This window comes from Bombus vosnesenskii, unplaced genomic scaffold (genome assembly GCF_011952255.1).
Source record: "Bombus vosnesenskii isolate JDL3184/JDL3185 unplaced genomic scaffold, Bvos_JDL3184-5_v1.1 scf7180000013788, whole genome shotgun sequence".
Classification (NCBI taxonomy): domain Eukaryota; kingdom Metazoa; phylum Arthropoda; class Insecta; order Hymenoptera; family Apidae; genus Bombus; species Bombus vosnesenskii.
The window spans coordinates 1,800,349-1,826,126 of record NW_022883218.1 but is presented as its reverse complement, the minus strand read 5'-3'; the positions used below and the strand labels follow the sequence as shown (position 1 = coordinate 1,826,126).

Genomic DNA, 25,778 nt, shown 5'->3' with positions numbered 1-25,778 from the left:
TTAAACACAGCTCGTTTTAACCATTGCTCGGCCCAACTCGTCGAATTTCGAAAATTTCACCGCGACGAGAACTTTCGATATTCGCCCGGTCAGATTCTTTCTTCGCGACGAAAAGACAGAAGGTTCTGATGCTTCGCTTTATCTCCTCTCCAGTAATATTGTCGCCTTCGTCCCTTTGTTTCGTCACCTGGTTAAAGAATAAAATTGCCGGTCGAGCGGAATTGCCATGGGAAATCACAGCCCTCCGTTTGGCGACAGTGGCAACTTTCCTTTTCGGAAACCACAAGATTCTTTTTATCGAAACCATAAGTTGTTTTTATTTCATTAAATAGAAGAGTGAGTTATTAGCTATTGTGACAAAGTACTGCATCGTAAACTTTTTATATATGATATGATATTTTGTACCGATGTATAAGGTCGCAATTTTCTTTCACGAAGTTACATTAGTTTTAGATAAAGAGATTGGAATGTTAAATAGTAATTGAAGTGTTAAATAGTAATTCTGTAAGTTAATGTAAATTCTAAACACATTTGTTAAATTTGTGAAAAATTTTAAGATGCAAAAATACAAAAAATACATATAATATGCAAAAATATATAAAGTAAGCAAACTAAAGTACTGTGTATGATATAATAGAGAAAACAATGCTCTACATATACTCCACTTTTTTAATTATATCAGAAAAAATACGAATTTGCAAGAATATAGTCCGTAGGTTCAAATGTAATCTGTTTATTGGATTAGAAATTTAGGTGAGGGAATATTTGGTCTTCATTGAAATGTTACGTTAACTGTCGTATCTTTTAAAACTCAATTATTTAATCCTATAAAACTTATTGTCTCTTATCTCGAGATACTTTGTAAGATTTGTAAGTTTGAAAAGTATCATGAAAAACTAAAAAAGATGCGAATATTCGAGACGTATAGATTTTCGACAAGGTTAAAAAAGACCAAGAGTGCCTCGTTTTAATTCTCGTTCACGTTGGTTGGTTTCATACGAAATAAATAAATTTCCGATCGACTTGAAAATTTCATAGGATCTGGGGATGCAAAAATTTTCCAAATATCGAAAAGTGTCACGTTTATAGGTGCTATTATATTCGGGAAGTCGATGAGCAATGGATTCGAATAGCTAGAACCCTCCTTTATTGTAGAGCTAAATGTTAGTTCGTCCACATGGACGAACAGGATACGAGTATTTCAAAACCAATTATGAAATGATAAAACAACGTTGGACAGTTCAGGAATTGGCGCACGACATTTGTTGAGCAGAAATTTCCACGACAGCTTTACATTTTGATGAACGAGTTTCCTGCTGTATAAAAAAAAAGAAGGAAGGGGCTCACGAAGTTTCTCGCGCTAAGAAAGATAAAGAATAAATAATATTATTTAAAAAGTTACAATAGTATAAATATGTTAAACTAAATAATTTTTAATCAAAACGAATACAGAAAATAGCATCAGTAGTAAAATACTTTTGATGGTATTTTGATTATATTTTAATATATTATTATTATTATTGTTTAGTTCGTGCCTTTCGGCTTTGGACAAACTTTCGGTTTTACATCTCTTACATCTAATTCTCTTCTTATATGTCTACCTCCCCTCTTTTCCACTCTATTCTACTCCACTCTATTCTATTGCACTCTATCTACCTTGCTTATTCTACCTCTAAAAACTAAGCATTAGGAACTATAAATTATCAACTAATGACTAAAAACTATATTTTAATATAATATAGCTTATAATAGTTTGATGTACATAAATCTTCTTTCTATTTCTACTTACTATTTTCGTTCGTCTCAGTGACCGATCTAATTGTTTCTATTCTTGTTTTTTACATGTATTCTTCAGCTTCGAATATATGAAACTAACTTTATATCTTGTATTAATATGTGAATAAATTAAACTATATTAGAAAGTTAATGTTGTTGTAATAACTAAAATATAAATTATTTTCTCTCTCGGATTATATGATTAAAAATACATGCTTTCAGCTGCTTTTTAATAATTTTAAATCAATAAGGAAAATGTAATAAAAGTAAGAGAAATTCGCATCGAATATTTTCATACATACGCTTTATAAGATAATTTCAATATCAAAACGATTTTTCGTCTTTAATCTTACGATACTTCAAGCAAGTATCATTCCTTAGAGAATAATATTTTAGGTAAATTCCTGCCTCAAACCAACTATATCCAATCGTCTGCTTTGACATCCGTTTATCCAATACATTTATCGTCACCATAGGAACGTCGCGTTGATAACACGATAACTTCAAAACCCGTCTTTTGCTCGAAAATTGCCCTGATTCGTAGGAAACGTATCGTGAAATGACGAATTTCATCGGCACCCACGCGTGTCTTGCGTCAACGGGTGCGAAATTTTTGATCATGAGCAAAGGGAACTTCCGCTATAAATTTCCTGTGTGGCTCGAGCGAAAATGTTCGTCTAAAGCGTAACATTGGCGCGCATTTCGAGAAGGTGAGAAGATAGAAAAACGAATAAGCAAGCGTAAATACAGTGGATCATGTGTTATAATGATCGCGTGAATTGTTATTCCGGTACGCTGAATCGATACGACGTGCTTCCAAGAAGTATTGTACGCTAATTGCACGCCAGAATCATTGTAGTAGACTGATTACGAGCAAGCGAAATGATTCTGTTCTAGCTGAATGATTAATTGATCATTAACTGATTGGTTCTTCGCGTTGATGAGAACCATCCTATGGGTTACTAATTGCGTGTCTCAAAGTAATGGGTATTAGTGAAAATTTTATGTGTTCGTGTGTACATAGTTGTTATTATTTCTATTTACTTGAAATATTTGTGGAGGAAAAATAGATGGAAATTTGGTATACCCGTTACATGCCATTAATTTCATTAGAGGCGAATTTATGAGGAATAGAAGAAGATAATATTTTTCAGATATATTCATCAAAATTTACATTATATAGTTATATATTATATAGTATATTTATATTATATAGTTATATTTATGGATATTAAGAAAGTTAAATGATATTGTAATATGCTTTAAAGTTTATTAGTAAGTTAATTAAACCTACACATATGGTATGTACTAATCTTTTTCAGAAGTAATTTATAATTTATATTAATTGTTAAGGTCATTAGATGTATAAACAGAGAAACGCGTGGATAAATTGTAAGGTAGAAAATATATTTTAATACAGAAGTGTAAGTACAAGTAGGAATATAATTTGAGCTGGTCCAGATCCTACGCTAGCAGTGTTACCCTATAACTGAAAACCCCGAAGCCAACGTCGCCTGTCTGCTGTTTATGGTCTGCCCTCGTCCCAGTCTTTTGTCTATACGCTGTCGATGGCTTCAGTGCTTAAGAAAACTAAAAAGGCCAGATGTAGAGTTTTCTTAGAAGTGATGACCACTTCAACATTAATGTAAATAATAAAACATGATGTGAAAATATTAATTTTGACTAAACATTAGGTTGTCCCAAAAGTTTCTTTCGTTTTATAAGGAAATAATAGATGCACAACATTTTTCGTTTCATATTATTTTATTGAATTATGTATGATCCATTTTATTCTATTGAGATAAAGACCGCAACACTAGACAGATTAGGCTTCATGTTTAGGACAACCTAATATTTAAAAACAATTTCTTGTTATGTTCTTGTTTTTTTTCTAGAAAATATAAATTTTGTGTAGTAGGAATAATAAAAAAATGTAGCAAAAGTAGTATTAATTGGAACGTAGGAACTACTAAGGAATGTATTAATTAACGACAGCATTATTGTTGTTTGAAGCACATACATAAACTAGTTATATGTATATACGTAGAAATTTCATAAAGTTTGGCTGCTCTACTACTTACGAGAACAATAATGCATTTCAGTAGACCCACTCAATTATTCATGTTCTTCAGACATCATATATTCATTTGTGTTCATCACTCAACGTTATAAACCATATTGTATCGAAATCGCAATCCGTGTTAATTATCATCGCAAAGTTGACATTGATATCCTCAACTAAATAAATATTCTATACTAAATAAATTTTTAACAATATATCATCTATTATAATACATTCGTTGTGTAATTACAAAACGGGATTATTCCATGCTTGGACTTAACACTTGTCCTAGAATGTAGGTAAATACCATTTTGATACATAATGATACCTTAATAAGAAAATGAGGATAATAAGCAATAAAAAATAGAGAAACATTATCTTCATTATATTCAAATATTATCTTATTTTTCATTCATCTTCGGAGAAACAATTTGTAATAGCGTTGTAGACACTTCCTTCAAACTACATATTTTTATATGTGTATTCATTAAACGCCATAAAACTTAAATGGAAGAAGAAACAGAAACAAATATCGTATACCACAATTCTACGTAAGTGAGTAATAGCAAAAAACCTAAAAAAAAAAAAAAAGAAATCCCATATGAAATATCGCATTAACGTAACGACTAGTAATGAGTTAATAACAACCTCCAATATTACAGTGCAATTTTCCCTCGACGAAAAACCAGCTAATGTAAAACTATTAGAACAACTAATCTAGAATTTCACTTTGACCGAACAACGTCTCGGCGCCTTTAATATTTTTAATTGTTGATTCCACTTGGCCAGTCTCACTGAGCAGAAGTTTGCGAGCGGTTCTTAGTTCGGCGAAAAATGGCAAAATAAGGAATAAAGTGATTGAAAAATGGGCGTATGCGGGTCGAGAGTAGGCCATGCAAAGCGAAAACATTTTACGTGCCGGTACGTGGGATACATTTTGCACAGTAGCGGCAGGAACTTTTTGCTCGCAACGCGTTTCTTTTCTCGGAGAGGCAGGAAGTGGTTCTTCGTCGTCGAGCTTCTAATTATCCAACAATCGATTTTCAATTTTTGCTCTTTCTTTGTCTCTCTCTCTCTTTCTTTCTTTCGTACGTTCGAAACATATTGTGAATCGTAGCTCGCGGGAATTGTGCCTCAGCCCTAGCCATCGATTCTCGCGTAGAGATGCTGAGTGTATGTGCGTCTTGACTCCGTACCGTCGAAATGTTCGACGAAATTTATGGCGTTGAAATAAAATGTCCTGAACCGCAAACCTAGGGAGTACAAGGAGAAAAGGACACATCAAGAAAATTTAATAGGGTTGTATTTAAACTGCATCGTGAAAATAATAATTTCCGCTAAAGTGGGAAGATTTTCTGCAGAAACGATACGATTATTAGTACCATTGGGTAGTCTTCTTTCTTTTAGATTTTATTGCTTTTTTCGTTGTATATTGTTTACTGGTCGGATGATATAGGAAAGTGATAAATTTGAAGAAACGTTTGATTCGTTTTGATGAGATGGAGTTGTTAAATTTTAATATGTAAATATCTCAGAAAACTGTGCAGAAGACACTTAAATGATAAATTGACTACTTTTGTTCTTGGAAAATTTGCTCATTTTAATTTTGTAGTGATCAAGTTTTCAGAAACTAAACGATTAATCCCTGATGAGATAGATTCCTGGTTCTTACTAACACAGTACACATTTTTATTTTTTAAGACTCCTATTCTTTGTAATGCAATGTACATCGTTTTTTCTACTAATATTATTTTTTTGCGTATTTAAAAAATATATGACTAACAAATAACAAAGTGTTATATACATTTTGCTATATAAAATACGATTAAGAAAAAAAGAAATTAACAAGTAATTAGTAACTGATGCGATGTCTCACTTTCTCAAGCTTTCATGAATTAAAAAGGAACAGCATCAATGTGAAGTTCGGATTAAGATGCTTCTGTCGCTGAAGAGTTGCCATTTATGCAAGAATTTCGGAACGTTTTAAATAAAATCGCAGGCTATGTATAGTTCCCTGCACAACATTATTATATACATTCACATTTCATATAAACAAACTGTAATATGTAAATATTACAATTAATAAAATTAAAGCGGCACGAAATACATTAACGTGGTAACATCAATTGGAAAGTTAAACGATGCAACTCTACTATTTTCATTTAACAATACAAAAATATTATCAGTATTATGGTCGCATCAAAATTATGTTAATTATAAGTGGTGAATACCTTTTAATGCTTTAATATTATGATCTATAATATATATTATGATGTTGTACGAGTGCCCGAAGTTCATAATAATTTTGTTATCGTTTGCAAGATACAAGATGCCCATCATGAATAATAATTTGTACAGCTTGCAGAGGAGGACATTAAAATAAATTACTTCAAAATGTTTATTGTTTAACTTCGTACCAACGAATGGTATACACAACAAGTTTAATGAAATATTATATTATTAATACAGTTCGTTTGATATGTATAATGTTTCTCTCGAAAGAAAATAATTTCATTATAAAATTTGATTTTTCAATTCATTGGATAATAATTACTATATACAACAACAATATGAAAGTAAAACAAATCTCGTTATCCAAATATAAAAAAAGTGATCTACAATTAAAATAAAAATAATTTGACAAAGAATATTTTTTGTTAAGGCAACTGCAACAATTCTTTTATCTCTTTATTACATATTATTTAATAATATTTTCTCACTAGTTCCATTTATCCAAATGAGATAACTGAGAATGTTTTGTATTATGTATTATTTATACGATTCAATACTTCACTCACACATTTACAAAGAATCAATACCTTAAGACATAAGACTAATTCCTTCGCGCATAATTTTACGAATCGATGGATACAAATTCCGATATTAATATGAAGTAATGACGGGTATCATGAAACGATGTAATTGCTTCGCAAAGCAAGATTTTACTTCATTTTCTCGTTCAAATAACATAAACTATGCTCGCGCGGTTGCGTTTCTTAAAACAGAATTTCTTCCGGTTTGTTGCATTGCTCGAGGTTCGTTGGACGCATTCCCACGACGGAATACCTCGTGAAGCTTTTCCAGGGAATTCATCGAGGGCACAAGATAACCGACTTAACGGTAATAACCCAAGCGGACGTCTATTCCCATAATGGAGCGTGAATATCCGGATGGGCTGCCAATAGACGACAGTTTTCGCGATTTCACCCACCTGCACTCGATTCATTTCATGCTTTCGTCAGTTTCGGGTAAGGTTCCTCATTGGAAACGACACGAAATCCTTCCTTGACGAATGATCGTCTGATAGAACGTAATTTGAGTGACATTTATAAATGAAGATATATTAGGATCTGTTTTTGGAATAAAATTTCCATTTTAATTCAACGAAGTTTAAACTAATTTATTAGGATCTAATTTAATTTAGTAGGAGGTATGATGTTAGTAATGCTTTTTACTACTAATTTATCTGTTTATTAACATTGCTTTGGTCTATCTAAATTATACCAGATTTTGAAGAATTTTTATAAATTATTTTTATAAAGGGAAACTTAAGTAGCACAGATAACAAACATCTGATAAGTGTAACATTAATATGAAATATTAATGTAGAACAGGTTAGCATTATAATAATAATTTGACGATTTAGCGAAGATAGTAAAATAAGGAAAATGTAAATTGACCTATTCTTTCAATATGTTAATAGATATATTAAATCAAATTCTCAATACTTCGAATAAAAAATTGGCCATATTCTATAATATCCTTGGTCGACGAGAACAATCAGGAAATGCCGATAAATGTGTTGTACGGAACGGGAGAACGAGAGAAATACATAAACGACGTAAAATTAGCGAAATCTTGTGTCTAGTCATATCGAGTCACATATAAAATTCCGAATTTAGAGCAATCGCGTGGAAAAGCCATTCTATCAGTTAGAAACAATTTACGATGCTCCTTTCGCGAAATCGAGCAGAGAAATTGGAATTGCTCGCGGACAGCATTTTACGCTTGACAAAATCTCACGTCGCCTATTATCTCAAAACAAAGGCATTATTGTTTAAATCAGACCATATTTTTATCGTAAAATTTTCCAAATACATATTACTCTTATTTCGCATCTCTATTTTTCGAACAACCTTATATTTTCCAATATCCTAATTTAATGAATTTATAAATATAAAAAATTACTTAATAATGGTTTAACGTCTAACAGTTAGATAATGTTTAATATCAATGAAGATATTTCTTTTTAATATTGAAAATCCAAGAATTTCATATCTTTCAATTATAGTTTTGATAATTTTTTTTTAATTTATACATGTCTCTAGGAAACATTACAGTTAATACTATTCTATGAATATTCAATCTTTATCATATTCATCAGTCATATTTTTTTAATACGAAATTTCATATGCACAAAGTCTCAAGAAAAATACGCAAACAAGACGAATAAGAACATCCTCATGTGCAATTCTAACTATTTACTTAACAGAATACAAAGTATATATCTGAAAACGTAATCTTGAAATTGTTATCTGTACTGGCTTTTATTAAATTAACCAAGAAAATGACGAATTTGTAGAGTTTGCCTATTTTCTTTCTCAAGGAAGATGGCTATTATTTCGTTGTTAGTAATTCAGATGAAAATCATTGTTAGCGGAGCGCAACGAAACGCGATACGATGTTGCGAACATAGAATAATGAGATACGATATAAACTTTTTAATGGGCACGCCATATTGCAACATTTGGTGAATATAAAATATTGATTTTTTATCTTTTTGCTGTTCGTTACGCAGTTTCTGAAAGTTTATTGAAGTTTATTGTTATCACATTAGCAGTGCAATTTGCGACTTTTACAAAAATGCAGATGTGTCTATTTTTACACAAAAAGGTGAAAAATACACGAAATAAAGTGAAAAATATGACATGAGAAGATCCAAAAAATTCCAAAACGCTCAAGTAGCTAAAACAGCCTAAAATTTTTATTTCTTGCAACAACTGTTTCTTCAAATACACATCTTTCCAAAAAATTACGCACGGTTTTATTTTCACAAGTTTACATCTGCGGAACAGACTGAATATTAAAACGGACAAGACAGGCCGTTTTCAAAAAGTATCTCTAATTGCAGTGCTACAAATCTTGCGTTTCCAAGCGAGAGCATTCCCGTGTTCTGACATAAATCCAGAAAAATACACAAGGTTGCATCTGTGTTACATAGAAAGCTTGCGCGAGCACGTTTCCATTATCATATCCAGCGCAAACATTTCGAGAAGCAACGGCGACGGGAATCTATTTCAACTTATCGAAGCAATCTCTAGCGAGTAGACACACCGTGCCATAAGATGATTTCGCGGGGAAGAGAATACGGTGGCACGTTTCAAGGAGAAACATCGCGCACGGTACTGACAATGAGCGCCAGTAAACTTTTAAGACAATAAGCCGACGCCGAATTGAGCCGGTAATCGAAACAAACGCAAGTTTCAATTCGCGAAATTCCATCGAATGGAGGAGCGAAAACATGTTTGTGTTTGCGATTTCGATGTTTCTACATATCAAACACGTGCATTTGGATGTATGTATTCTCAGTTTTAGTGTAAGATAGACGTAGTACTTAAAATAAGCTCACTAGTTCTTTTATTTGAAATCTCTATAGAGTAAATGGTTTATTACGATAGAAATTTATGCCAATAAAACGATAAATGGATTTGATTGATCAAAGTTCAGTTTGATGAAGCATTAATTGAAATGTTGTTCGCAAAGATCAGATAAATATAAATTTTTACTGTATATTAAGAACAGATCATTTGCTGAACGACGAAAAAGAACGTAAGCAATATAATTTCTACGTAAAGTTGTAAATAAAATATCTGTTAAATTATTTGTTTCACGAAGAGTTATATAAATACGTATTTATATTTCTTCTGTATAATATGGGACTTAAAAATATACTTCTCGTACCTTGAAGCACCATTAATATATATAGGACGAATTTAAAATTTGTGTTTCAAATTTACAAACTAAGTTCATTTGAGTTTTATTCAAAAAGAACTTCTCTTATTTATATGCTCGTCAATGTACATCTCCTGTTACAATGAGAATAAGATTTCGCCTGTAGGGGGTTAAATCCATATTCCCATCGACGAAAATCAATGAAATTGAATTTACCGGAAACAATGCTTCATATTGATTTCGTGTTCTTCCCACTGTACAGATCGAAATTGTCGTTTCGCTGGAAATCGAAGTTCATGAACACAAACCGACTGTTAATCATTCTTGTTACTCCACACATGCTCTCGCTTTTGGCGATCCATTGCCTCGAGCGTGAATTTTAATTGAGGCTTGCATTAACGTGGCTCCACAAAGCTCCGATTGTTATTAATTTCCAAAGGCAGTTTCAGTTTTGTTCTGGGATCTATTTGCTGACGCCGAGTATAGCCGAAAAGTTTCTGGAAACCCGATTCATTTGTATTATGAGAATTATTCTGATTCAATATTCAAACGCCCACTGCGCTCACTTCCGGTTTTCAGTCGCGATTCGTTGAAATTCTCCAACGAAATTCAGAATCTGTTCGACCGCTCGGGAAAAAGTCCCTCTGTTAAGGTAATTAGTTTTTCTAGACGATGAAGAAAAATGAAGTTTCGAAATAAAGTTTTGCGATGCTGCCGCCTGGAAACTTTATTCTTTGAATGATTAAGAGCTGCAGATGTAAGATTTATTCAGAAATGTTCTTTACTACTACTTTCCAATATGTAGGATTTTAATTAAGATTGTATGTATTTTTGTCATTTTTTTCAATGTAATCAGAATAAAAAGAAACCTAATTGGAAATTGATATTTTAATTTGAATATTAAAAATATTCCTACTTATTATTCACATATGTATTAGGTCCTTTGTGTATTGCGTTATCATTCTGTATTTTAGAAACGTAAATTTGTTTTGAATTTTTCTAGCGAATGACTGGATACATGGATATCCATCCATGTAATATCACGAATACTTGGAAAGTATACTTCAGATTAGCATGAAAAACAAGAGTGTATCATCACTTTAACCTTTAGACTTCAGGTGCACGTGACCGATTGTGTCCTGGGAATGTCTGCAGAGTTTATACGAAAATACATGCGGAAGGTAATAGATGAATGAAATTGGGGGTGAGAGTTATTTCGCATTGTTAAGACATTTTGTGTTGTCCGGTTAGAAGTATTGTGCTGAACTGTATATTAACTACATGCTTAAATATATTTCTAGAAATATTACAAAACATATTCATCTACATTAATCTATATACATTCAGGTGTTTATTAAGTATACAATTATTTTACGATTACACTTATTATTGTATTTATGGAAGATTAACTCTTGACCGTTATAGAAACATATTAATTTTGTGGTTAACAAGCTTTGAAGATATTTTAGTCGATTTTTAAATAATAATTAACTAACAAAGAATCGAAATACAGAACCTAAATTAAACTCTTTGGCTTATAATATTCTCTAAATTGTGTACCATTTGCTGACAAACACCATGTTCACGATATTACACGACATTTCGTTCTACGAGCATTCCTCAGTTTGTTCAAACCCCTAACGCGACAAAAAAGCAGCGACAGGAAGGTTAGGTCCGTTAATTCCTGGGCTAAAACAAAGCAAATGGCATAGATCTGCGAAAATGCTCCCGAAGTGTAGATCTCAAATATGCGACCAGGGATTGAGCGTAAAGCTTTGTTTTCCCTCTCCCTTTCTCTACTTCGAGCAATCCTCGTTGTCCTTAATTCCTTATCAAGCAGTAAGTGGAACTGATTAAACAGATTTTGTCCTCTGTCGTGGACGTTGAGCTCTGTCGAGGGTATTAAGTTGAATTACATTTGTAACAGTGGCCCGTGTCGCTTGGAAAATGCCACGCAGACGGAGAGGTTAATGGTGGGAGGCAAAAAAAGAAGGTCAAGGCGTCGATGCAGAATAGCGCGAATGAAAGAACCCTCCGTCTCGACGAGGATTAATTAAATTGTTTTTAAACGGTTCGAGCGGAGGGCCCTGTGAATATTAACGCTAATTAATTGCGCCGTTGGACTCTTGCTGCGGTATCAGTCGCGGATATACGACGATATTTAAAATTTAGTTCGAAAAATTTAGTTAAAAAAGAAGTTACCGGAACAGCTTATGTAATTCAAGTGGCGCTACAATTTTCTATCAGCAGAAAACTCTTATTTAAACTGCGATTCAATGCATATCATCAAGTAGAATTCTATTATAAATCTGCCGTAACCTAATTATAACCCTTCTGCATCCGAATAATATTACTCTGTTCAACAAACGAAAAGAATTCTAAAATATTAAAAATCTTGACATAATCGCATTTAGCATTAGTTCGATTCTTTCATATTTTGTTAAAATTTCAAGTTAACAATAAAATAATACAACTAGACAAAAAATGACTCAGAGGAAATATGAGATTTAACTTCAACAATTTAAATCGAAACTCAAATACATACATCAACTTCCATGGTCTTAACCTCTTCCAGAAAGGGGAGGGAAAACAAAGGAAATAGAGGTTATCAGCAAGCGTGATCACCACCCACGTGGTAACCCTACGCGAGACGCCTCGTTGCCAAAACATCATGTTATAGGCCCGCAATTATCTCCAATCAAGATAACATGCCTAACGAAAGAGGACGAGATACCCACAAATTTCATCGGTCATTACCCATTCGTTAATAATATCTTGTGTCTTTCAGTGAACCGTACACGCACACGTGTTGCATTCGCCATTAAACGCCTTCGCGTACCTAATTGCAACGTCCTGGCTCGCGATTCCGCTGAAACGCTACACAGAATATCAGCAAACCTGTGCGCGTTTGTTTCGTCAGGCGGATAATACGAAAGTTCGCGTTTTGAAACGTTCAGAGGGGATGTCGGATTTAACCTACCCTTTTCCCCACAACCCCTATCCTTTCTCGCGGTGTCGCGCTCACAAGATTAGACGTGCTCTAATCAGATAATCTTATTCAACCCTTTTCCGCGGAATTATAGACAACGGAGCACGAGGCTGAATAATATTAGCAAACTCCATTCGAACTAGTTAAGAGGATGCCCTTTATTCCGATCCTCGAATAACCTTTGCTTCTTCGTGACCAGAATTTCTGACTGCTCGTGATGGAATGACTGATGACTTATGAGATTGTCTTCGGGTAGATTGAAGATGGCTCTGAATGATAGGAAGTCGTTTGGAATGGTTTTAAAGAGTTGAGGTTTGAAAGGTATTTTGAGATAGAATGCAGAAAATAATAAGTTTAACGGAGAGTGATTTTTAGAATAGGAAATAATAAATATAATATTATATATATATATATATATATATATATATATATATATATATATATATATATATATATATGTCGGAGATGAAAGAACACCGGAGCCTTTGGAATTTTGGATAATCCCGCAACATTGTAACCTAGAGTCTACTATAGCTGTAATTGAACAATTGTAGTTATTCAACCCGATTGTAATTGTTCGAGAGTCGTGATAATGAGCTTGGGCTCGAGGCGACAGTCAGTCGCCGAACGTAGCCGCGGTCACGGGATGAACGCTTTGCCTAACAAAGGTATGGAGTAATTCTATAGCTCTCCTTAAAAGAAATATTCGTGGCGACACACGACAGTAAACATTCCAACGGTTTCTGTCCCGTGGCGGGCCACACGCAGACCCTATTCTTCGAGTAAGATGATTGCCAGATGTCGATGCGTCTCAGCAGTACATGTTCGGCTAGCCCGAGGGCCCGTTATAAATCTTAAGGTTTAGTTAACTAAAGTCCTTCAAACAGACAAACAGTCTTTGTCCCAACTACGGGAAGATAGGGGAGACATATTTTTCAACGAGCGGCGTCTCCCACTAGCAACTTTCCCTCGAGGGCGGCTAGCATCTTTTTCTAACCACCGATATGGAGATTGACCAATTAGCAGCAACGCCAATTTCCCTTACTTTCTGAACGAAGGCTTTTCTCGACGAATCCGATGATCTCGTATCCTTAGACACACCCCATTATAGTTTTCCTCTGTGGCATCATCGGGACGGGAAAGGCATTCTCGCTCGCGATCTCATCGATCGAAGAGTAACGCCTTCGCGATCAGTGATTATTCTCAGACTTGGACTTTGTGAGTACGTTCTGTTGTCGTCCCGTTGACCGCGGACTCGTTATTGAGCCCGAGAGCATCGTCACTAGCGTCGCGAGTGCCGAACCGCCGTGATCAATTGTTAAGACTGTAATAATTCTATCATTGTAATAAACTACGCCTGTGTGCACCGTATCAATGGCTGATCCTCGAGAAGATTCATTTGACGCCCACAACCCCATTTCCAATGACCATCCGACATCAGAAGTGGGATCAGAACGGTTGCTAACGCTGGAAGGGCAGGTCGCTGTCATGAACAACCTAATCCATACGCTAATGCAACGAACGAATGCGGGAATCACCAAATTACCACATTTTAACCCAGAAGTCGCAGGCGCCGACCCAGCCGCGTGGTGCGCGGCTGTTAGTAGGGCTCTACAGAACAACCCCCTGCGAGAAGACGCGCTACACTCTGCCTTAAGTGACTCTCTACAGGGTTCTGCAGCACATTGGCTGGCGCGAACGGTGGGAAACGGAGAAGTTACCTGGCCTGGAATTAAGGAACGATTCCTTACACAGTTCGGTGGCCGAGAGACGACGTCTTCATCGTTAATCAAGGTATCCGGGGAACCGCGGGAAGCGGGCGAATCCACGGGGGCGTTTGCCGGCCGTGTCCGTTCCCTCCTACAGACGCGGTGGCAACATTCTACGCTAGACGAAATACTTAACGCTGTCACTCTCTACATATTAATTCCACACGACCAACGTCTTAAACGATTGGCCCTTACGAGCGATATCAGAACGGAGGACCAATTCCTGAGCGAGATGCGACCCTTCTGTTACGAAGAAGAGTCGACATTTTCGCCGAGATATGCACCGGCGGAACCCGAAGCTAAGCGACGCTAGTTATCGGGCCACCAGACGAGGTGTCATTACCGTGGTACCCTCGGACACAGAATAAAGGACTGCCGCAAGAAGATGCAGAACGAACAGCAGAGGGATGCACGACGCCAGGAAGGAAAACGACCGGCCGCACCGTCCAAGGCGGTTTGCTACAGGTGTAATGCGGAAGGCCATATCGCACCTAACTGCCCGGCGCGACGGGACGGTAGACCAGGCCCCAAGGATGAGCGTAAAGTCAACTCCTGCGTGGTGGAGTCCCCAGCCGGTAGTTTAAGTCATCTGGGTGAGTCGTTCCCATTTTACTTCGATTCCGGAGCCGAGTGCTCATTAATTAGAGAATCTGTCGCTCCGAAATTCTCCGGTAGAAGAACGACAGATATAGTAGTTATGCGAGGAATAGGAAACACCTGCGTTAAGAGCACATCCCAGATCTTATCTACGGTACGCATTAACTGTTTTACATTGGAGATAACCTTCCACGTTCTGGCCGATGGTCACCTGCATTATGATATCATGATTGGCCGCGAGATCTTAAGCCAGGGTTTTGATGTAACTATTACACGGAATAGCGTCGATATTTGTAAAACGAAGACTATTAATGCCTGTAGTAAAACCCCCGAGGACGAGATCAATATCAATGCGGTTGACACTGACGTGGTTGGTAATGATAAAAGTCGGTTAATTTCTGTCCTCGAGAAATTCAGAGATTCATTCATTACGGGCTTCCCACGTACTCGCGTAAGCACGGGCCAGTTGGAAATACGGTTAATCGACCCTAATGTTACCGTGCAAAGAAGTCCCTACCGACTTAGCGAAGAAGAGCGTAGGATAGTGCGTGAGAGAATAGACGAGTTAATTAGAGCAAAAATCGTGAGGCCGAGCAACTCACCGTTCGCGAGCCCTATCTTACTTGTAAAGAAGAAAGACGGCTCAGATAGACTGTGCGTAGATTTTCGGGCATTAAATAAAAATACGGTCGCGGACCGGTATCCCCTACCGCTCATCGCGGACCAAATCGCGAGATTGCAGAAGGCGAGATACTTCATTAGCCTGGACATGGCCAGCGGATTCCACCAAATTCCCATTCATCCTAATTCGACGGAATATACGGCGTTCGTTACACCCGACGGGCAATACGAGTACGTGACTATGCCGTTCGGATTGAAAAATGCACCATCCGTTTTCCAGAGGGCCATTCTCAACGCCTTAGGCGACCTCGCGTATTCGTTCGTTGTTGTTTACTTGGACGACGTCCTAATTATTGCCGACTCAGTAGACCAAGCTCTAGAAAGGGTGAGCACCGTATTAGATACCCTCGTGAAAGCCGGATTCTCCTTTAACTTTTCGAAATGCTCCTTTTTAAAGACATCGGTACTCTACTTGGGATACGTAATTCGTAACGGAGAAGTCCGCCCAAACCCGGGTAAAATACAAGCCTTGAGTTCTCTACCTGCACCGTCGACCGTTACACAACTTAGGCAATTCATAGGTTTGGCCTCTTATTTCCGGAGCTTTATTCCCAAATTTTCACAAGTAATGAAACCCCTGTACGCACTTACCTCGAGTAACAAGAATATACCTTGGACGGATAGGCACGAACAGATAAGACAAAAGGTAATTTCCGTTCTGACCGACGCGCCGGTGCTAATGATATTTGATCCCAATTACCCCATAGAATTACATACGGACGCTAGCTCGGAAGGATATGGAGCCATTCTAATGCACAGGGTCGAAGGAAAAAGTCGAGTAGTGGAGTATTACAGCAAAAGGACTAGCCCTGCGGAATCTAGGTATCATTCCTACGAATTGGAAACGTTAGCAGTTGTAAACGCCGTCAAGCACTTCCGTCATTATTTACACGGACGAGAATTTCTCGTTGTCACCGATTGCAACTCCCTGAAAGCATCCAGTAATAAGGTACACTTGAACGACACGGTTTACAGATGGTGGGCTTACCTGCAAACTTTTACCTTTGACATTATGTACCGGGAAGGTAAACGAATGGCCCACGTAGATTTCTTTTCGCGAAATCCCGTAGACTTGGATCGCAGTACGTTCAGTAAAATCGTAGAGAAAGAAATTAACCTAACCGAAATCTCCGACGATTGGCTACTAGCGGAACAACGTCGCGACCCACAAATTTCCGAGATCGTCGATAAATTACAGAACGAAGGGCTCGCGGAAGACGTCGCGAATACGTATGAGTTACGGTCCGGCACCCTTCATCGTAAAATACAGAGGAAAGGTAGAACTCTCTGCCTGCCCATCGTTCCGAGAGGGTTTAGGTGGTCCGTTATTAACCATGTGCACCAGTCCATTATGCACTTAGGTTGGGATAAAACGCTTGAAAAACTGTACGAGTATTACTGGTTCGAAGGAATGGCGAAGTATGTTCGCAAATTCGTAGAGAACTGTCATGCTTGTCGAGTTTCAAAGGCAAGTTCGGGTAGAGTACAAGCCGAACTACACCCCATACCTAAGACCAGTATACCTTGGCATACGGTTCATGTGGACATAACGGGCAAACTAAGCGGTAAAAACGATTCGAAGGAATACGTCATTGTGTTGGTCGACGCCTTCACCAAGTTCGTATACTTGCACCATACCCGTAAGTTAGACTCCATTAACACCATTAAAGCGCTTAAGTCCGCTATATTTTTGTTCGGCAGTCCCTGCCGGATAATAGCGGATCAGGGAAGATGTTTTACGGGCAAAGAATTTCGAGACTTTTGTCAAGATAAACACATTAAACTCCATTTAATTGCGACCGGAGCTAGTAGGGCCAACGGGCAGGTAGAGCGTATTATGAGTACGCTAAAAAACATGTTCACAACAATAGAAACCACCGGGCGGTCCTGGCAAGACGCGATCGGGGAAATACAACTGGCCTTAAATTGTACCACCAACCGCGTGACTAAGTCAAGCCCGTTGGAACTACTAATCGGTAAAACAGCGAGACCCTACGGCTTATCCCTACCCGACAGTATCGAAGAAAGAGAGGTAAATATCTCCCATGTAAGACAGCAGGCGATAAAGAATATAGAAGCAAGCGCCAAATACGATAAGGATAGGTTCGACAAAAACAAAGCTAAAATAGTTAGGTTCAACCTTGGCGATTTCGTGTTACGTAAAAACGAGGAAAGAAACCAGACGAAGTTAGATCCGAAATTCAGGGGTCCATTCGTAATAGCCGAGATTTTGGAAGGAGATAGATATACCCTAAAAACCTTAGACGGCAAACGATCATATAAGGACAGACACGACAGACTGAGAAAAATGCCAGAAGGTTGCGTCCCTGCTGAGTTAGACGTCTGCGGTGATGACAACGGCGGTGATAATAACGATGCAAGTATACTGACCTCAGAGGATCATTAACGCTGCGTTGTGGTCATAGTAATACACCGAGTGGTTTGATGTGTTTTTGTTGTAACCCGTTGAGTGGGGTTACGTGCTTTTGTTGTAACCCGTTGAGTGGGGTTACGTGCTTTTGTTGTAACCCGTTGAGTGGGGTTACGTGCTTTTGTTGTAACCCGTCGAGTGGGGTTACGTGCTTTTGTTGTAACCCGTTGAGTGGGGTTACGTGCTTTTGTTGTAACCCGTTGAGTGGGGTTACGTGCTTTTGTTGTAACCCGTTGAGTAGGCTTACGTGCTTTCTGGGTGTAATGCACCCAACGTGGCAATATGATCCAACAAACTGAGGTTCACCGGTGTACGAAATCGAAAATGATCTGTTGTGTCATTACGGTCCGACTGGCGACTCACAGAACGCACCTAACACTTTGAATACAAATTATAACATCACAAATTCCTATTCTCTTTTATTTTTCTGTTGTCAAACCTCCGAACGAAACTTTGTTATTGCACTGGACCCTTGACTTATTTGGACATTTAGTTAAATCGCAAATAATGTCAGTTATATCGAATCTAATGTAAGAAATATGATATTTTAGCTGCACACGAGGACGTGTGATAGTCAGGATGGCCGTGTCGGAGATGAAAGAACACCGGAGCCTTTGGAATTTTGGATAATCCCGCAACATTGTAACCTAGAGTCTACTATAGCTGTAATTGAACAATTGTAGTTATTCAACCCGATTGTAATTGTTCGAGAGTCGTGATAATGAGCTTGGGCTCGAGGCGACAGTCAGTCGCCGAACGTAGCCGCGGTCACGGGATGAACGCTTTGCCTAACAAAGGTATGGAGTAATTCTATAGCTCTCCTTAAAAGAAATATTCGTGGCGACACGCGACAGTAAACATTCCAACGGTTTCTGTCCCGTGGCTGGCCACACGCAGACCCTATTCTTCGAGTAAGATGATTGCCAGATGTCGATGCGTCTCAGCAGTACATGTTCGGCTAGCCCGAGGGCCCGTTATAAATCTTAAGGTTTAGTTAACTAAAGTCCTTCAAACAGACAAACAGTCTTTGTCCCAACTACGGGAAGATAGGGGAGACATATTTTTCAACGAGCGGCGTCTCCCACTAGCAACTTTCCCTCGAGGGCGGCTAGCATCTTTTTCTAACCACCGATATGGAGATTGACCAATTAGCAGCAACGCCAATTTCCCTTACTTTCTGAACGAAGGCTTTTCTCGACGAATCCGATGATCTCGTATCCTTAGACACACCCCATTATAGTTTTCCTCTGTGGCATCATCGGGACGGGAAAGGCATTCTCGCTCGCGATCTCATCGATCGAAGAGTAACGCCTTCGCGATCAGTGATTATTCTCAGACTTGGACTTTGTGAGTACGTTCTGTTGTCGTCCCGTTGACCGCGGACTCGTTATTGAGCCCGAGAGCATCGTCACTAGCGTCGCGAGTGCCGAACCGCCGTGATCAATTGTTAAGACTGTAATAATTCTATCATTGTAATAAACTACGCCTGTGTGCACCGTATCAATGGCTGATCCTCGAGAAGATTCATTTGACGCCCACAACCCCATTTCCAATGACCATCCGACATATATATATATATAATAATATATAATAACATATATATAATAATATATATAATATATATATATATATATAATGTATATATATGTAATATCGTGATATAATGTGTTTACAAAGAGTGGACAATAGAGATGTTAATCAGACAGAAAAAGACGATTGTTGTTCAACCTGAACTATTCACGCCAAACGCACAGAAAACAGCGCAATCCACACTCTATCGGCAACGCCACTCGCAACCTCTGTCTCCGCTCAACTCGCACACGGCTCCTCGACTCGCACTCTGCTTTTCGACTAACGCTCTGGCCGTTGCCGCATTCCGTTGTCTTTTTCCTAGGCCCACCGCACACGTGTTCTGCAAGCGCTCGTGGCCAGGGTCACGTAGGTCTTTTCCACGAAACTATGCACTTGAAAAGACCGATGACACATTGATGGGCCCGACGGCGCCTCGGCTCTCGCGACATTGTTCATAGTTTTTTTTTTATTTATTTGTTGAAATTACAATCAATTCTCGCGTTGAGAATTTTCAGTAATTTTTCTGGCGTGGCGCAGTGACATGGCTGTTTATTTACAATAAGTTAATACTATTATAGATAGGTATAATTTAAAGTATTATAAGTAAGTGCATATGCTTAGTTTGGATAATTAAATGAATCTGACGTTTAGATCTAGCGGGTAGTGCCTCTTCAGCCTGCGAGTCTGGTCCGTCGTATCGAGTAGTCCAGTGATTAAGGGGTTTCGGTGTTTGTTGATTCTTTTGCTGTATCTGTTGCTATATTTTGCTATTTCCTCTTTGACGGTGGGTATCTTGAGGTCGCGGTGTATTGTTTCATTGGTTACATGCCAAGGTGCGTCAATTAGGGATCTTAGCGTTTTCGATTGAAAGCGTTGGAGTATTTCAATGTTGGAGTTACTTGCTGTTCCCCATAGTTGGATTCCGTAGGTCCAGACAGGTTTTATTACGGTCTTGTAGAGGGTAATTTTATTCTGTATATTTAGTTTGGAGCGTCGGCCCGTGAGCCAATAGAGTTTTTTTAGTTTGTCCTTTAGTTGCTTCCTTTTATCTGAGATGTGTGTCTTCCACGTTAGTCTCCTGTCCAGGGTCATGCCCAGGTATCGGACTGTGTCCCTGCTAGGAACTGTTGCATTGTTGATGGTGACCTGGGGGCAGGTTTGTTTTCGGAGCGTGAAGGTTACATGTGTGGATTTCTTTTCGTTGACTTTGAAGCCCCATTTGTGAAACCACTTTTCCATGGAGTCGAGACTTCGCTGGAGAGTGGATGAGGCTATTACCGGGTCAGCGTGGGAAGCTAATAGCGCTGTGTCGTCTGCAAATGTCGCTATTGTTATATCATTTGATATAGGTAGGTCGGCAGTGTAGATGGAGTACAGTAGGGGTCCGAGGACACTACCTTGGGGTATGCCGGCTTCTATTGGGAATGTTGCGGAAGTGGCGTCTAGGTATTTAACCATGAATTGCCTATTGGTTAGGTAAGATTTTAGGATGGAGTAGTAGGGGTGGGGTAGGATCTTTTTAAGTTTGTATAGTAGCCCTTCATGCCATACTTTATCGAATGCCTGTTGGATGTCTAGGAAGACCGCTGAGCAATATTTTTTCTTTTCGAGTGTTTGGCTGATCGTATGAGTTAGGCGGTGGATTTGCTCTACTGTAGAATGATGTTTTCGGAAGCCGAATTGGTGATCTGGGAGTGTTTTCAGGTTCTCTAGGATTGGAAGGAGTCGGTTCGTGAGCATCTTCTCGAATAGTTTGGACAGGGTAGGTAAAAGACTGATTGGGCGATAGGAGCAGGTTTCGTATATCGGTTTACCGGGTTTAGGGATGAGGGTAATCAATGAGATTTTCCAAGCCTTAGGATAGTGTTCCAGGCGAAGGATAGCATTAAAAATCGATGTGATGAGTGCTATCCCTTTTGTGGGAAGTTCCTTGATTGCTCTATTGCCTATTAGGTCGTGTCCTGCTGCTTTCTTGGGGTTTAGGCGACTGATTGTTTCTATAGTCTCAGCAGAGGAGAAGGGTTCGATAGGAGGGGACATTTGGAAGGGGGTGTGCAGGTATTCAGTAACGTCCGCGGCGGTTTGGGGGGAATGGGGTTTGAATACTTTTGACAAGTGTTTTGCAAACAGGTCGGCTTTTTCTATGGGGCTTCGCGCCCATCCACCTTGCGGACGGCGGATAGGTGGGATTATTTGTGGGGGGCGTGTGAGTTTCCTGGAGGCCTTCCATAGTGAGTAGTTGGCGTCGGCTGTGGGGGATAAGCTGGCGAGGTATTTATGGAAACAGTCGTTTTTATAGTTTCTTAGGGTTCTGGATAGCTTTCTAGTTGCGTTGTTAAGTTTGCGTTTGTCCTCCGGTGTTCTATGGGTCTGCCATACTCTTCTTAGTCTTCGTTTTTCTGCTATTTTTTTTAGTATGTAATGGGGATATTCTTGTTTGCTGTTAGATGGCTTTGTCGGTGTGGAGAGGCGGATTGCGTTTATTATGCTCGTGTTTAAGTATTCCGTGGCTGCTTCGATATCTTCCTTTGTTTTTAGTGGGGTGAAGGCTGAGGTTGAGTGTGTAAAGACTTCTCTGAAGAGCTGCCAGTTGGTGTGTTGGTTGTGAATGGAGCCATTAGGTGTATTCTCGATGATTGTTGAACTGACTGTTGCTATCACGGGGGAATGATCAGAGGAGAGATCAGCCGAGGAGTTGATCTGGACGTGTCTTGATGGGATATTTTTAGTTATGAAGAAGTCGAGAAGATCGGGTATTTTGTTGGTGTCAGTGGGCCAGTATGTGGGTTCGTATGTGGTGAGGTAGTTGAGGTTGTTGTTTGTTATGCTGTTTAAGAGGTTTTTGCCTCTTGCTGTAGCCAGTCTGCTGCACCATTGGATGTGCTTGGCGTTATAGTCTCCTCCAACTATGAATCTGTTGCCCAGGGTGTCCAGGAAGTTATCAAAGTCTTCTTTGGCGACGGAGTGTCTGGGAGGGCAGTATACTGCTTGAGCCATGACAGTCTTCTATTGCTACGTTTGTTGCTTGAAGGTAGTCTTTCTGGAATGATGGAAGTTCGTAGTGCTTAATACTTGCTTTGATTATTATTCCGGTGCCACCGTGGGCCTTTCCGCTGGGGTGTTGGGTATGGTAGAATTTGTAACCATTTATTTTCAGGTAGCTCTTGTCGGTGAAGTGGGTTTCCAACACGAGCATTACGTCGATTTGCTGGTGTTTTAAGAAGAGTTCTAGTTCAAGTTTGTGTTGCGCTAGACCGTTGGCGTTCCAGAGTGCTATGCGCCTTGGTTTTATTTTGAGTCGGGGCGTGCTAATTTTTCCACGATGAGTGTTAGTAGCGATAGCAAGTGATTTATTTGCTCCGATTGTTTCTCTATTAGCTTTTCAAGCCTTGAGGAGTTGTCTGTGTTTGGTGGGTTGGGGTCACTGTTTTGGGGAAGGTTCCTTTGGCTGTTCGGGTTATTTTGGATGCCTTGTACTGCTTGGGCAAAGGAGGTTGAGGTGGAGATGAATTTGGTAGGACTGTGCGTTTGGTTGGTTGAGGGGGTTGGGGTAGTCGTGAATTTCGGCGGGCTGGGTGTTTGGTTGGATACCTCTTTTGCTCTGGGCTTAGGGTACCTGTTCGTGTATAGTGTTTTATATGCTGGGCAGCCTTTGTAGTTGGCAGGGTGGTCCCCTTGGCAGTGGATGCATTTCGCTGGGGTTTCCGGTGATTTGGCGCACTGGTCAGTGGAGTGAGAGCCTGCGCATTTAACGCAGCGGAAAGTATGGTTGCAGTATTTCTGCGTATGACCGTACCTTTGGCACCTTTTGCACTGCACTATTTCTTTTTTCACGAGCGGTGGTTCGATCTTTACTATCGCGTTCATTAGGCGACTGATGTTGTAGATTTCCTTATTGTTCGGTTTTTGTTTAATGTCTAGGAAGAATAAGGATAACGGGTCTTTCGAGACTTTATGCCTTATATTACTTACGTTGATGACTTCGTGGCCGAGTTTTGAGAGTTCGTATTTTAGTTCGTCTATGTCTGCTGAGTGGTGTATGTTTCGTAGGACCACCCGGAAAGGCCTTTCCTGTTTGAGTTGGTAGGTGTGGAAGTTGGCGTTCAGGGTCCTGAGTGTCTTGGTGAGTTTTCTGTAAGCTTCTGGGTTCGTCGGTAGTATTTTCACCTTGTTGTTGCTTATCTTGAGGTTATATTCCTCCTTGCTGGTATCTCTCTCTAGGGACTTGGTCATTGTCTGTATGTCAATGACGTCGTCCACAAAAATTGGTGGGGGAGGGGGGATTCTCTGTGAGTGTTGGTTTGATGGCGGTTCTACGATTTCCATGGCGTCGTTTGAGGATTCCAATACGGCGAACCTGTTGTGTGTGTTTATTTGCGTTGCTGGTTCTATTTTCCTCTTCTTTGTAGTGTTAGCGTCGTTAGTGCGGAGAGTTCTGCTACACTTCTGCCACGGGGGGGGTAGCTCGGGGTAGCTGCGAGTCTGCTCCGGAGAGCCTGGTCGCGGTTGCTGGGCCATCATCGAGCTAGTTAATTCGGAATGAACAACTAGTCGTGAGGCTGTGAGGCTTGTATTCGTGTTGGGGTTAGGTGCGTGGGATTTTCTTCTCCCTAGGGGGTAAGGGGCACTTAGCTGTGTTCTCTTTCGACGTTTGGGCGACACGTGTTGTTTTCGAACTACGCTGGGCACTAGAGACACGTCTGCACGCTTCGGCACTCCACAGCGAACTGGTTGCTCATAGTTCGCCCGATATTTCTTAGGCCTTTCGTCCACGATACTACATATATATATTATATATATATTATATATATATGTTGTTTGAGATAAAGAAGATAAAGAAGATAGTATTCATTCTTGTCAGGATCTCTGAGTGTCTATCAAGAAATGTGCAAGATTATGAAATAATAGATATAGTATTGAAATTATGTGAAATTATGATATTTTCATCGACGATACAATAATCTTAACTGTAATAGTCTAATTTTTAAGTTATCTTATTAGTTGAGATAGTTTTATGATTACATATTTCTAACTATCGTTTGTAAAGATACTTATCTGATGCTGTTTTGTAATATTTCAACATTAAACATTAGTCTCAGATACTACATAAATTTCCACTGGTAAGAAGCGACCGTTAAATATTTAGTCCTCAATAAAGCAGGTGAGGTTTACTAGATGCTATCGTACATAAGATGCTTTTAGTTTTAAGAAGCATACTTTAAGAGTCTATAACAGCATCTAAGTTAGGAAGGGAAGTCTTGTAAATTATCATATAGTAGTACTTTTGTATCATTATCAAAATTCGATACTATGAAAACAAAATTTATAGAACCTAATAAATAAGCGCTCTGTTACGTAAAATGGATAATAAACTAAATAACATTTCAATAAAATAAATACATAGTCTATTGTAATAATTTTTCGACCAGTTAATGCCTACTAATTTATCCAAAAGAAGAAATAATTATCCCATATCGAAACAAAAAACCACTTTTTACCAATGCGATCCTACTTTAGTGATCGCTGAGTCAATCGAATCGGAAGACACGAGTTCCGCAGCAAATGAATAATATATCAGCAGCTACATACACGAGAATGCAATTACATTTGGTTTAGAGAAGAACGGTGTCTCTTTCACCCGACACAACGACGAGCTGATGGCAACACGAGAACTATCTTAGCTGAGAGGGGAAATGCTCGCGAGACGAGCTACGGATCGCTGAGGCTCCATCGAAGAACGTTGAGTGAATTTGTTCGAAATCGCTCTACTCGCGACGTATGGACGCTTTACGCGGATAGAGGGCCGATTTTAGAAAGGAATTCGAAACTTTCGTGAACACGTCCCTTGACTTAGCTAAGAAAATAAAGGCTGACAGAACAGCTGCGAGATTTATTAAGACGAGCGAATTCGTCGTTGTGAAGAGAGCGCACTTTATTTTCACAGTGATG

General features: G+C 38.9%; 1 protein-coding gene across 4 annotated transcripts in view; it reads right to left on the bottom strand.

Annotated features, from left to right (window-relative positions):
* Positions 1–25,778, bottom strand: part of LOC117238943 (protein eva-1) — a 336,187-nt gene that overhangs the window by 136,404 nt on the left and 174,005 nt on the right. The gene's annotated exons all lie outside the window — the stretch shown is intronic.